The sequence below is a fragment of the Tasmannia lanceolata genome, unplaced genomic scaffold (genome assembly GCF_043159265.1).
Source record: "Tasmannia lanceolata isolate RefF3 unplaced genomic scaffold, GAP_Taslan_0.1 ptg000044l, whole genome shotgun sequence".
NCBI lineage: Eukaryota > Viridiplantae > Streptophyta > Magnoliopsida > Canellales > Winteraceae > Tasmannia > Tasmannia lanceolata.
The window spans coordinates 394,287-407,086 of record NW_027518721.1 but is presented as its reverse complement, the minus strand read 5'-3'; positions in this window follow the sequence as shown (position 1 = coordinate 407,086).

The following is a 12,800-nucleotide window of genomic DNA, read 5'->3' as shown; positions in this document are numbered from 1 at the left end:
TTTTCCCCGCGTTCTCCCCTTCCTCCGTTTTACGAGAGGGAGTCCCATGAAGCTTTTGTCCATCGCCACCGGTCGTTCTTCTCCCATGTCCATCGTAGGGAAATGGTGGTTTGCAGTCGAATGATTGACATGGATCGGGAGATTGTGGCCCTGCGGGCGGAGAATGATTTGCTGAGGAATCGGGTGCGCTGGCTAAATGACCTGGCCCGATTTGCTGAGAATCGTCACTGGGGGAGCTCTTCGGAGGGGGAGCGGAGTGATAAGGAGCTCTCCGATGCGGAGAATTCTTTTAGCGGCCAATCGCTCTGAGCCCGAGGTGGCGGGATGAGTAGGATTTGGAGGAAGCCTCTTTTCTCTGTGTCTTTTTGTTAGGGGTCTTGGGGGTCCGGGCCTGCGTGCCTTCTGTTTTTACCCCCCCTCTTTTGTAGGCCCGTGGGCCAGAAGGAAGTAGTTTATGAATGGCTCTTTTTTTTTCTTTTAATTTTTTTCTGCTTCTTACAACTTATGTCTTATGTTTGCTTTCTCCTTGCGCGTTTGCTTTCCCGCGCGATCCGAGTCTTTTCGTTGCGTTTGGGATTATTTATATTTTTTTGGTGGCACCGTGTGTCGGGTCTTCGTGACTTGCTCTGAGCCTTTCTTGGCCCTACGCAGTATTTTCCACCACACGGATCCGCATACCGTCCCCTTGTGAAGGGTCTCGAGCCCTTTGCTATCGAATGTGGTTTTGTCCATCTTGTGGATATGTATGCCGGACCTTTGTGACGGGTCCCGAGCCCTTTGCCATCGAACGTGGTCCTTTCCATCTTGTGGATATGTACGCTGGACCCTTGTGACGGGTCCCGAGCCCTTTGCCATCGAATGTGGTCCTTTCTATCTTGTGGATATGTATGCCAGACCCTTGTGACGGGTCTCGAGCCCTTTGCTGTTGAGCGCGGTGAGGGTTTAAGGATGGCTTGCTGGGGAAGTCACGTAAGGGTAGGGGCGTCTTTTCCGTGTGGGATTTTTGGCGGTTCCCTCGGGTTTCCCAATCGGCGCCACGTGTGGGTGTCCCATCGATTTAGAAAAGGAGGGAAATCAAACGACGCGTGTCGAAACCCTAGCCCTTTTTTAAAGCCTTTTGGGGATTTCCTTCTTTGCTTTATTTCTTCGTCTTCCTCGGGTTAAACGGGTTTTCCTCCGCGGCGATTTTTCTGCGCGTTGCTTGCTCATCAGCCTTTTTTCGGTGAGTGCTGTGTCTTTTTTTATCCGACTGTACCTCAGAGATCTTCTTCTGAGTCGGTAGAAGTAGTGGAGAGGGCTCCGCTGAGAAAAAGGAGGCGGTTATCTGTGGAGGGTGGGGGCGGCATTTCTGAAGATGTACGGCAGCCCACGGAGTTGAGAGATAGCTCCGGGACCTCTGGGTCATCGGTGGGGGCCGCTCCTTTGGAATCTCTGGCTCGAGTTTCTTCTGCTCGTGAGGTGGAGATTGGGGATATTCGGTCTGGTGCCGTTATTCGCCCCGGTCGGGTGGCGTGTTTCAGGAACACTTTCGGAGAAGGGGCGGGGGAGAAAATTAGGAGGGAGTTCCACATTCCCGATGATTATGGGATTAGGGTTCCTTCCTTTGTAGAGGGGGTGTGTGGAGGTACCACTGAGGAAGAGGTAGCTTTCTACGTGGAGGCTTTTCGGGCAGGGGTTAGGTTCCCGCTCTTGGGCATTATAGTGGAGGCCCTCGAGTTTTACCGGGTTGCCCCCTCCCAACTGGCGCCTAATAGTTGGCGCACCCTCTTGGCGTTTGTGGCCAAGGCGGGTCTTCACAAGGTTCAGCCTACCCTTCCGCTGCTCCGGGCCTATGTTGCCCTTAGCCCATTGGTGAAGGGGGAGGACAACTTGCTATATCTGACCCAGCGTCCTCAGGTGAAAATGGCGGCGAACTTGCCTTCCTCCATCAAAAAGTGGAAGGAGGAGTATGTGTTCATCACCCCTCCGTCGGACGCCGGCTGGGACTTTCCTCGGTCTTGGAGGCGCTCCGTTGCGTGGCGAAGGAAGTCCCTCCCCGACGAGTCTGACTATAGCAAGTTTGACTTGGGGAAGCTTGCCTCCGGGGAGGCTATTGACATTTCCGAGTTTAGATGGGAGAGGAGCTTGAAGAGGCTTGGTTTGCTGGGAGCGGTGGAGAGGAGGACCTGCTGTATGGGCGAGGGAACGGGGGAGAGTTCCGCCAGCCGTCGTGGTGAGCGCCTCTCCTCTTTCTCCCTTTTTTTTTTTTTGGCTTTCCGTCGTTCTTAGCGGCCGTTGTTTTCCTATTTTTTGGTAGGAGGTATGTCGTCTTCCGGTGACGCTGGGAAGGGGAAAGGACTTGCGGTGGTGATGAAGGGTCCGATGAGTCACAAGAAGATCCCTTCTGATTTTATGGCCGCGGCCAGGCTGGGCCGGTCGCAAGCGAAACTTGCAGCATTCGTGCCTTCTAGCCCCTCTGTTCGAGCGGTAGGAGAAAAGGGGGTGGCTGGGCTTTTTCCTTTGGAGTCGGAGCCGTCCGCCAAGAGGGCTGGTCCTTTTAGCGCTCGACAGGGGGATGCTGTTCGCGTGGCGCGTTCTCCTGCCTTTGCGGAGGACGTGCCAAGTCGGATGGAGGGGGTGGTTGTGACCAAACTTCTTCTGGAACGGGTGGTGCTTCCTCCGCAGAGCTTCCAGGCGCGAGGAGAGCTGTTTAAGCCTAACTGGAAGATAGGCGTTGAGGATAGCATTCTTGCGAATCCCCGGGTTGGGGTGGAGCTGGGGGTGACGACCGCCCTTCCTGGCGACAAGGCTGAGCTGGAGGGCTATGATCGTAGGGCCCTTGGTGCTCAGTATTTCCAATCAACATCTTGCGTAAGTACTGGGTGGCCGGTTCTATTTGTATGTTTCTCTCTTTGTCATTTTGAGAACGTATGTTGGAAATTTTCTGATAGGTTGCTTTTGCAGTCCCAGAGCTATGCCAGGAGGATGGTACAGTGCCTGCTCGAGGATGAGGCTGAGATGAGTGCCTTTGAGGAACGAAACCGGCAGCTAAGCGAGGACTTGGATAGTGCCCGGGCGGAGAAAGCGACCTTTGATGATACTATCGCTTGACTTCGGGAAGACCTCCTGACAACCATAGAGGGGAGAAGTCGTGCGAAGGACAAATTGGTGGTGGCTCGTCGAACGCATGCCCGGGAACTGGCGGAGGCGCGGGAGGAATGGCGTGGTTCAGTGGAGTTCCTCAGGGCTGCGGCCGCGTTTAGCGTAGATGTTGAGATTGATGCTTTCGCTGAATGCCGGCGGCGTGTTCAGGAGGTTGATCCTTCCTTTCCTCTTAACGTCTGATGCATGAGGCTGAGGTCGATCCTCCGCAGGTACTAGTAGAGGCATCAGAGTTTGTTGGAGAGGAGGTGGCTGCCCTGGCGGATCCGGTGGTTCCTGAGACCTCTGAGGGGGCTCAGTGATGCCAGGATGTATTTGGGACCTTATATTTTACTTTTTCTTGCGGGGTCTATAATAACTTTGAATTCTCCTTCTTTTCTTCTTCTTTTCTGCTTTTTTTTTTTTTATATATACGATGTGCTCCGGGTTATCCGAGCCTTTTGGTGTTGAATTTCGATCTGACCGTTGAGAATATTTCTGGTGCACCCCGTGGGGTGTCTTTCTTGCGGAAGGACTATCTTCCCCTCGAGTGATCAGTTCGGGGTTAATGGGTCCCGCCTGCCCCTTAAGGGGAGGTCTTGTCGTCATGGGGAGCGTTTTAGGGTATTCTTGAGGGGATCGGCCCCGATGCTACCTTTGTCTCACTCCCTGTCTTCTTTCGGGTCCCTCGTTTTATTATGGGCCGGAAAGTGGAGATACGTATGGCTTTAAGTGGAACGCTATTCCATTGATTCGTTTTAAGGAGAAAATACATCTTTGCTTCTAGAGGCACAAAAAGAAACAAACAAACATTCGTCATGCTTTTAAAGAAAAACATGGAACTTACCCTGTCTTTTTACTGGTAAAATTCTCGGAGGTTGTCCATGCTCCAGCTTCGAGGGACTGGGGTCCCGTCGAGGCGTTCTAGTTGGTAGGCCTCGGGGCGGAGTGCTCGAACGACCCTGTACGGTCCTTCCCATTTAGGGGCGAGTTTTCCGGTGTTACGGGGGTCGGATACCTCCGCACGCCGTAGCACTAGGTCTCCGGGCTTTACCGAGCGCTTTTTTACCCGGGCGTTGTAGTACCGTGCCACCTTTTGCTGGTAGGAGACTGTTCAGAGAAGAGCTTGCTCTCTTTTTTCGAGCACAAGATCGAGGATGTTTCGGAGGAGCTCGAAATTTCCCTGTTCGTCATAATTCGTGGTGCGGAAGCTGGAGAGGCCAATTTCTAGCGGAATGACCGCTTCGGCCCCGAAGGTTAAGCTGAAAGGGGATTCTCTAGTCGCGGTCCACGACGTCGTTCGATAGGCCCAGAGGACGCTAGGGAGCGCCTCTACCCAGTTTTTTTCGGCTTCTCCCAGTCGCTTCTTGAGGCTCTGAAGCAGGATCCTGTTAGTTACCTCCACCTGCTCGTTGGCCTGTGGGTGTGCTACGGAGGCAAAACGATGTTCGATGCTTAGGTTATCGCAGAATCTGCTGAATTCAGCACTAGCGAACTGGGGACCGTTGTCTGTTACGAGTGTCTTTGGAATGTCGAAACGGCACACCACATCGTGATAGAAGAACTTCTCCGTCGCCTTGGAATTGGGTTTCACCACGGCTTTGACCTCGACCCATTTGGTGAAGTAGTCGATGGTGACATACAACATTGTATGCCCCCCGGGGGCTTTTGGGAAGGGTCCGAGTAGATCCATGCCCCACATGGTGAAAGGCAGGGGCCCTGCTATCGCGGTGTATGGTGTGGCCAGTTGGCGGGGGGTGGTCGCGTACCTTTGGCATGGGCTGCACTTCTTGACAAACTCCTTGGCGTCCCTGAGGATCGTGGGCCAGAAGTAGCCGTGCCTCACGATTTTCTGAGCTAGGGTCCTGCCGCCTCCGTGGTCTCCACAGATCCCTTCATGTACTTCTCGTAGCGCGTAGTCTAATTCGGAGGGCACCAGGCATTGAAGATACGGCCATGTGTATGACCGTTTGTAGAGCCTGGGCCCGTGGACCACGTAGTGGGCGGCTCTTGCAGTTAGGCGCCGGGCTTCCAGCTTATCTGTGGACAGTATACCGTCTGTCAGGTATCGCATGATGGGGTCCATCCAGTTTGCTCCATGTGGAATCTCCAAAACTTGCACCTCGTCGATGCTGGGGTGGGGCAGTATTTCTGTGAGCACGGTGCCGAAGTCATGGGTCTCTTCGGCGGCCATTCTTGATAATGTATCCGCTCGATTGTTCATGTCTCGAGGTACCTGGAGGATCTCTACCTCTCCCATTTTTTGTAGTTTGTCTTGGACCTTCTGGAGGTATCTCTTCATCCTGAGGCCTTTGGCTTCGTATATTCCGTTCACTTGGTTGACGATGAGCTGGGAGTCGCTATGGACTTTTAACTTTTCCGCACCGAGCTCCGCGGCTAGATTCAGTCCTGCCAGTAAGGCTTCGTATTCGGCTTCATTGTTGGAGGCTTTGAAATCTAACCTGAGGGCGTATTCCAGCATAAATCCTTCTGGGCCGTGGAGGACCACTCCCGCCCCGTGCCCTTTTTTGCCGGCTGAGCCGTCGACGTATAGGGTCCAATGAGCGTCGTCGCTTTGCCTGGCTGAGTCGAGTGCGACGTCGTCGCCACAATCTCCCTTGCTGTCCTCCGTTGTTGCTGGTTCCGCGGCCAGGGCCGTGGATTCCACTATAAAGTCAGTGAGGGCTTGGGATTTGATAGCTGGCCTCGGGCGGACCTGTATGTGGAATTCTCCCAACTCGACGACCCAACTGACCATTCTACCTGAGGTTTCTGGTTTTTGGAGAATCTTCCTCAGGGGTTGGTCGGTCAGAAGCACAATGGGGTGGGCCTGGAAGTAGGGGCGGAGTTTTCTATGGCGGCGCTGACGACTGCGAGGGCGAACTTTTCTATGTTTAAGTACCGGATTTCTGCACTGTGGAGAGTCTTGCTCACGTAGTACACTGGGTGTTCCTTTTTGTCGCTTTGCTTGGCCAACACCGCGCTCACCGTCGTGGGGCTGACGGCTAGGTATAAAAATAGCTCCTCTTTCGGCTCGGGTTTGGCGAGTACGGGTGGTGCTTGAAGGTATTGCTTCAAGGAGTCGAAAGCTGCTTGGCAGGCCGGGGTCCATTCGAATTCCCGCATGTTTTTTAACTGTTTGAAGAAGGGTTGGCACTTTTCTGCTGATTTGGGCATGAATCGACCGAGGGCCGTGATTCGACCCGCGAGATGCTGTACTTCTACCGCTGTTGTCCGGGGTTCCATGTCTAGGATGGCCTGGATCTTCTCGGGGTTGGCCTTGATCCCTCTCTAGCTGACCATGAACCCCAAGAACTTTCCGGAAGTTACCCCGAAGGCGCATTTTGCAGGGTTTAGTTTCATCCGGGCTCGTCGCAGGGTGTTGAAAGTTTCCTGAAGGTCGGAGATGTGCTTGGAGGCTTCGAGACTTTTTACCAGCATATTGTCGACATACACCTCTACGTTCCTGCCGATCTGCGCCTGGAATAGCTTATTTACGAGCCGCTGGTTGGTGGCGCCCGCGTTTTTTAAACCGAAAGGCATAACAATATAATAGTAGACGCCCTGATCGGTGATAAACGCTATTTTCGGGATGTCTGGCTCGTGCATTTTGACTTGATTGTAGCCTGAGAACGCATCCAAGAAGGTGAGAAGTTCGTGCCCGGATGTAGTGTCGATGAGTTGGTCTATGCGCGGGAGGGGGTAGGGGTCCTTTGGGCAGGCCCTGTTTAGGTCTGTGAAGTCTATACAGGCCCGTCATCCTCCGCTAGCTTTCTTGACCATGACGACGTTTGACAGCCACTTGGGATACCGGATTTCTCTGATGAACCCGGCTTGCAGTAGTTTTTCCACTTCGGCTTTTATGTGAGTTTGATGCTCTATCGCGACGTTTCTTTTTTTCTGCCGGACGGGTTTAAGGGCTGGGTTGACGTTTAACTTGTGAACGGCCAGTTCCTTGGGTATCCCGAGCATGTCCTTAGCGGACCATGCGAACATTTCTTTGTTCGTTCTGAGGAAGTTGATCATCTGGTCTCGCAGGGAGCCTTTTAGTAGGGAACTGATCCGGACTTGTCTCTCCGGCTGATCTTGGTCTATGGGGATGGAGTCTAGCACCTCGGCGGGCTCTCCTTTGATTGTACAGGCCCGCTGCCGGGGATCTTCGCTATCGATTGTGAAGTTTTCGGCCGGGGCATTGGTTCCTCTCAGGCTTGCTGCGTAGCACTGGCACGCTACAATTTGCTGTCCCCGGACCTCCCCTATTCCGGTCGGAGTGGGGAATTTCATCTTGAGGTGGGGGGTGGAGACTACTGCCCCCAAATCTCTTAGAGCAGGGCGCCCAATGATGGCGCTGTAAGTGAATGGGATATCCACAGCTAAGAACGTGGTCAGGATGGTTTTTTGGAGGGGGTATGTCCCAAAGGTCACGGGTAAGTCGATCTTGCCGTCCACCCGTACGGACGCACCGGAGAACCCGTAGATGGAATACTCCGCGGGTCCCAACCTTTCCCTGCCCAGTTTCATCTCTTCGAAAGTGTCGAGGTGTAGCACGTTGACGGAGCGTCCTGTGTCGACTAGGATTTTTCCTATGTCAAAGTTGGCGACGACTAGCCTGATGACCAGTGCGTCGTCATGCGGGACTTGTAGCCCGTCAAGGTCATTGTTGGAGAAAGTGATGGTCTAGTCCTCACGGGGAGGATCTGTTCGGGCCTTTTTGGAAGGCATATCCATGGAGAATACACGTTCAGCATATGCCCACCGACCGGCGGTTGTTGGCCCTCCCGCCGCCGGCCCACCTGTGATAATATTGATTTTTCCAATGATGGTGGGTGGCTGTTCGTGGGCCTGTGGTTGCTCGGGGGGCTCTTCTTTCCGGAGGCGCTGGTGGCGGTGTGCGTCGTGTCTGCTGCGGGATCGTCATCTGCTTCGGGAGCGATGCCGGCTAGGGGATCGGTGTCGGCTTGTGGATCGGCGGCGGTTGTTGGACCTGCGTCTATTGGGTGACCGATGCCTACCTCTGGGCTCGTCGGGCGGGTGTTGGACCTCGCGCGAGCTTTTCGAGCTGTAGGCAGAGGTGGAAGCAATGGTCAGTTTCGTGGCCGTGGTCCCCGTGGAATTCGCAGAATTTTCTGGCAGACCTCTTCTTTGGGTCTGTGGCCATTTTCTTTGGGGGGGGGGGGGTCAGAAGACCCTGATCCCTGATAGCTAGTAGAACGTGGGAGAGGGGGAACTTCAGCAGGGCAGTTACCAGTCACTCGAAGACGGGGACGGGGTTCCGGCCCATCTGCCTCTCGTCGGCACGTGGCCTTATGGCCCTTCGGCCGTTGTTTTTTCTCTCATCGGGGCGGAGCTGATTCTGCTCTGGAGCGCAGGCTTCTTCTGCTCAGACGAACTTATCAGCTTTGGATTCAAGTTCCTGCAGGTCCCGTGGTGGCTTGAGGGTGAGATGCAGCTTGAGATTCGGATTGGTTGTGGCATGCTTTAGCGCCGCGACCGCTATTTGGATGTCCATGTTAGAAAGCTGGGCCAATTCGGCGTTAAATTTTAACATGAAGTCTCTTAGGGTCATTCCTTCCCTGCCGGAGGGCTAGGAGGGCGTCCGCTGGATCATGGCGGAGGCGGTTGTTGGCGAACCTTGTGCTGAACTTCCTTCCGAATTCGTGGAAGGATGCGATGGAGTCGGGCTCCGGTCTCATATACCAGTCGTTAGCGGTTTTTCTTAGCAGGGACGCAAAGGCTCTGCACATGAATCCGTCCGACACGCCTCGCAGCATCATTACCCTTTTGAAGGTTTGAAGAAATTCGAGGGGATCCGTGCTTCCATTGTATAGACCGAAGCGGAAGAGGTCTATGCCTGTTTCTGCTAGGATTTTTAAGACCTCTGAGGTGAATGGGGAGCCGTCTCCCTTTCCTACTCATCGAGGATGCCGTGGGCGTAGGGTTTTTTCATTTCCAGTTTTACCTCTCGGATTTGCCTTTGTAGGTGGGCTATCGGATCCATGCCGTGCGGCTGTGCTGAGGTTGCTACTTCTTCCACCCGAGCCAGGGGCGGTTCCTGGAGATGGGCTGCCTGGACAGGGGGTGCGCGGCTTAGCGTGGCCTGCCTCCCGCTGTCTCGCTGGTGTCCCCTAGATATGGGGGGCAAAGGGCTGTTCGTGGATGGGGACGGTGTCCGGCGAGTCGGTGCTCGCTTTCGTCGGGGATGACGCTCCCCTGGCTGTTCCTCGTTGCCTTGATCATAGGCTTCTGTCTGGTCCTGTGTTGTCAGGGGCTTCTTCGGGGCCGGAGGAGGCAAGCGCTGGAGTAGATCTCGGCAGAGTTCGTTGAACATCTCCATGGTGGGGACCATCTGCGGCGCGCTAGAGAAGGGCTGGTGTCGGCCCGAGGGCGGTGAGTTGGGTTCTTGGGAGCTTGAGGTGTTGGTTTGCGCACGTTGAGCTTGGCTTCTGGTTATACCCCTATCTCTTGTTGTTGGGTGTGGTTTCTCATCGCCATAAGGCGTTCAGTACTCGACGAGTCCCACGGATGGCGCCAATATGATGGCGTCTGAATCCGAGTCTGCGATCGCGCGGTCGGTAGAGGGCCTCCGCGGGGTCTGCAATCACAAACGAAGGGGGTCCGGGGTGGGTCCCGGACGACCACTTCGACACCCAAGTCAGATCCTTCGACCAATCAATATAAAGAACAGCGAGAAGGGGAAGGGGTTTCGATCGGGGTTACCAGGGGCAGCGTGCAGAATCTTTTCTGGGTGCGTGAGTGAGTGGGTCGGAGGGGTCTAGCTGGGAGAGTAGGATTGAGTTCCTAGTCTCCTCTGTTGTTGCCTCGCCTCTTTCTCCGGTGTTGGGAGTGGAGAATGGGTGAAGTCTTCTTTTTAGCGAAAAAAGCCTCCCCTCCCTTCTTCCTCTTCCTCCTTTTTAAAGGGAGGCGCGCGGCCCCTTTCATCATTATGGAGAGAAAACCTTCTTTTGCAGGATTGGGCCGTCCTCCTGCTTCGCTGGCGCGCATGGCTTTGGCGGTCATTTCCTTCCATAATTTCTGATGATGAAGCTTGGGCGGCGGTAGGGTGATACGTGTCATGATTGTGTGGTCTTTGCCGTTTTCCAATGTCTTTCTTCATGATGATTGGGCTCTGGTCGTGCATGGACGACAGGTGGCGATATCTGGAAACACAGCCGTATTTGTGTCCTATCACTTATGCATTTGTAAACTCTTTTGCTTCATTTTGATATGGACATTTCTTGTGGAGGCTTAGGTTATGTGGGCCTTGCCAAATTGGGATAGTACATTGGTTATGTAGGCCCTGCCAATTGGGGCTAGTACATTGGTTATATGGATCCCATCAGTGGGAAGAAACGTTGGCCCTGTCGAGAGGGATATGTGTAGGAATGAGTTCCGAATACCATGGGTTGTCGGTGATAGCAATAACAAGTCTTCTGGACTAGGCCAATGACCCTGAAGTGAGATTGTTTCTGTGTAACTTTGAGCTTTGTATGAAAATATGACTTGTATGTGTGATATCTTTGACTTCGAATGGAATACGAAAATGTGAAATTCAGACTATTCATTTTATGACCTATTTTGATATCTTTAACATTCTTTAGACTTTGATGTCTGACCTCATTGACTTAGTTTGACTTCAGCATATCCGTGCTTTGATATTGCTTGTACAACCCTCTTTGGATATCTTCAGATTGTGACAGTTATGAACCTTTAACTATTCAGCATGTGTAAAACGACATATTTGATCAAGTGTGCTATTGTGTCCGACCATACCTATGAAACCTTCAGTACTATCCCTAGGGCTGACAATTAAACTCGCAAAAATGGGGATCCGCCCCGCCCCACACGGGCGGGGATTCCCCGATTTGAGAGGGGCCTGGGCCGGGATGGGGATGGATCTGGCCCCACTGAGCCCCGTATTTTCCATCTATAAAATTACATAAATATCCCTATATATCTTTAATATTATATAAATATGTTCATAAAGTGTTATATTTTAGTTTGGAAATTTAAATTCTTATTTAAGAATTGTTTGATCAGATTAAAAAAGTAGACAGGGATTCTCCGCAATCCTTGAAGTGGGGATAGGGATTCTCTGCAATCCTTGAAGCGGGGACGTGGATTCCTTGCAATCATTGAAGCGGAGATGGGGAATTTCCCTTGAGGCGGGGAAGGGGAATACAACATCCGGTCCTGGCTCGCTCCATTGCCACCTCTAACCATCCTATGGAATATGTGACATGCTTTTTTTAGTTTTGGTTCCAATTTTGTATAAAGGTCCATGTGATCTCTATTGATTCTTATCGAATATTTTGGTAATACGAAACTCCCCATAATTTCTATTGTGATTATGTTCAGTTACTTTAGATTGCCCTCGGTTTATGTTTATTGAACTTCATTTCGAATTTTTTGATGGTAAACCAAAAAATATGATCTACCATGTGTGACCATGCTCCCCATTTTTCGATCTGGATTCGTTCTAACCTTCGTCATAAACTTTGTTCCCTTGGCATACTTAGACCTAGCTAAATTAATACTTTATTTCTTATTTGTTGTTTATTTTTTTCCGATCTTGACTATTTCAGTATGAACCCAGGAGAGCATTCCCCAGCTTAGTTTGGAGACATATTGTTCATTCAGACTACTGATTCAATTATTCGTGAGTATTATTCATTATGTCTACTTTGAAGGACTGTAATGATTGGTAGTTTATTGAAATTTAGAGTAGTGTTTGATTTAGTCATTGTGCAATGCTAGTTGCTCTGATAAATATTTGGATTTATTGCATTGCAGGTGTGCGGCACTGTAGCGTTCCAGACATGGATCCCGAGTTTGGGGTGTGACATTGAGAAAATTGGGTAGGTCTCCTCTCCCACTCGACCCTCACTCTGTCTCCTCTCTCTCACAACCTGCTCAAGTGCTTGCTCTCACTCTCTGCAAATCTCTTCTCATATTCGAAAAATAGGGTTCGGAGTTTAGAATGGAGTCTGAACTGTCTTTACAAATCTCTTCTCATGGCCAAAATTAGGTTTAGGTTTTTGGAATGGAGTCTGAGTTGTCTCTGCAAGTCTATTCTCATGCCCAAAAATTAGGGTTGGTTTCAGAATGGAGTCCAAGCTATCTTTGCAAATCTCTTCTCATGACTGAAAATTAGGGTTAGGGTGTTAGAATAGAGTCCGATTAGAAAGTTTTTTATTCCAATAACAGTGCTCTCAAGCCAAGCTACGAATATCATGGTGAAAGATTACGATGAGACGAGCAGCGCTTCTTAAATCTAATTCCTCTCTCAAATCACCTGCTGCCTTGGATTCCTCTGACAATTTACGGGAACTTGAGAAGAAATTCGCATACAAAAGAGGGGCCAAAAATTAGGGTTAGGGTTGTAGGTTGAAATCCAGGGTTTTGGAATCGATAGTTGTATCCAAATTGCATAATCCTAAATCTTTGAAAATTACATGACCTTATCCAAACACCATATTTTTAAATTCATGATTTAATAAACAAGATTTCTTAAATTCGAGATTTTGACGAAATCCAAGATTTTAAAATGATCATATCCAAACGACCTTTTATACTTTTTTGATGTTCTTTCTCTTTGCTATTAGGGAAGGAAAGGTACGCAAGGATAGGAAGGGTCATAGGTGTTAGAAGGGTCGTAAAACCCCCTGGCAAAATTGCTATGC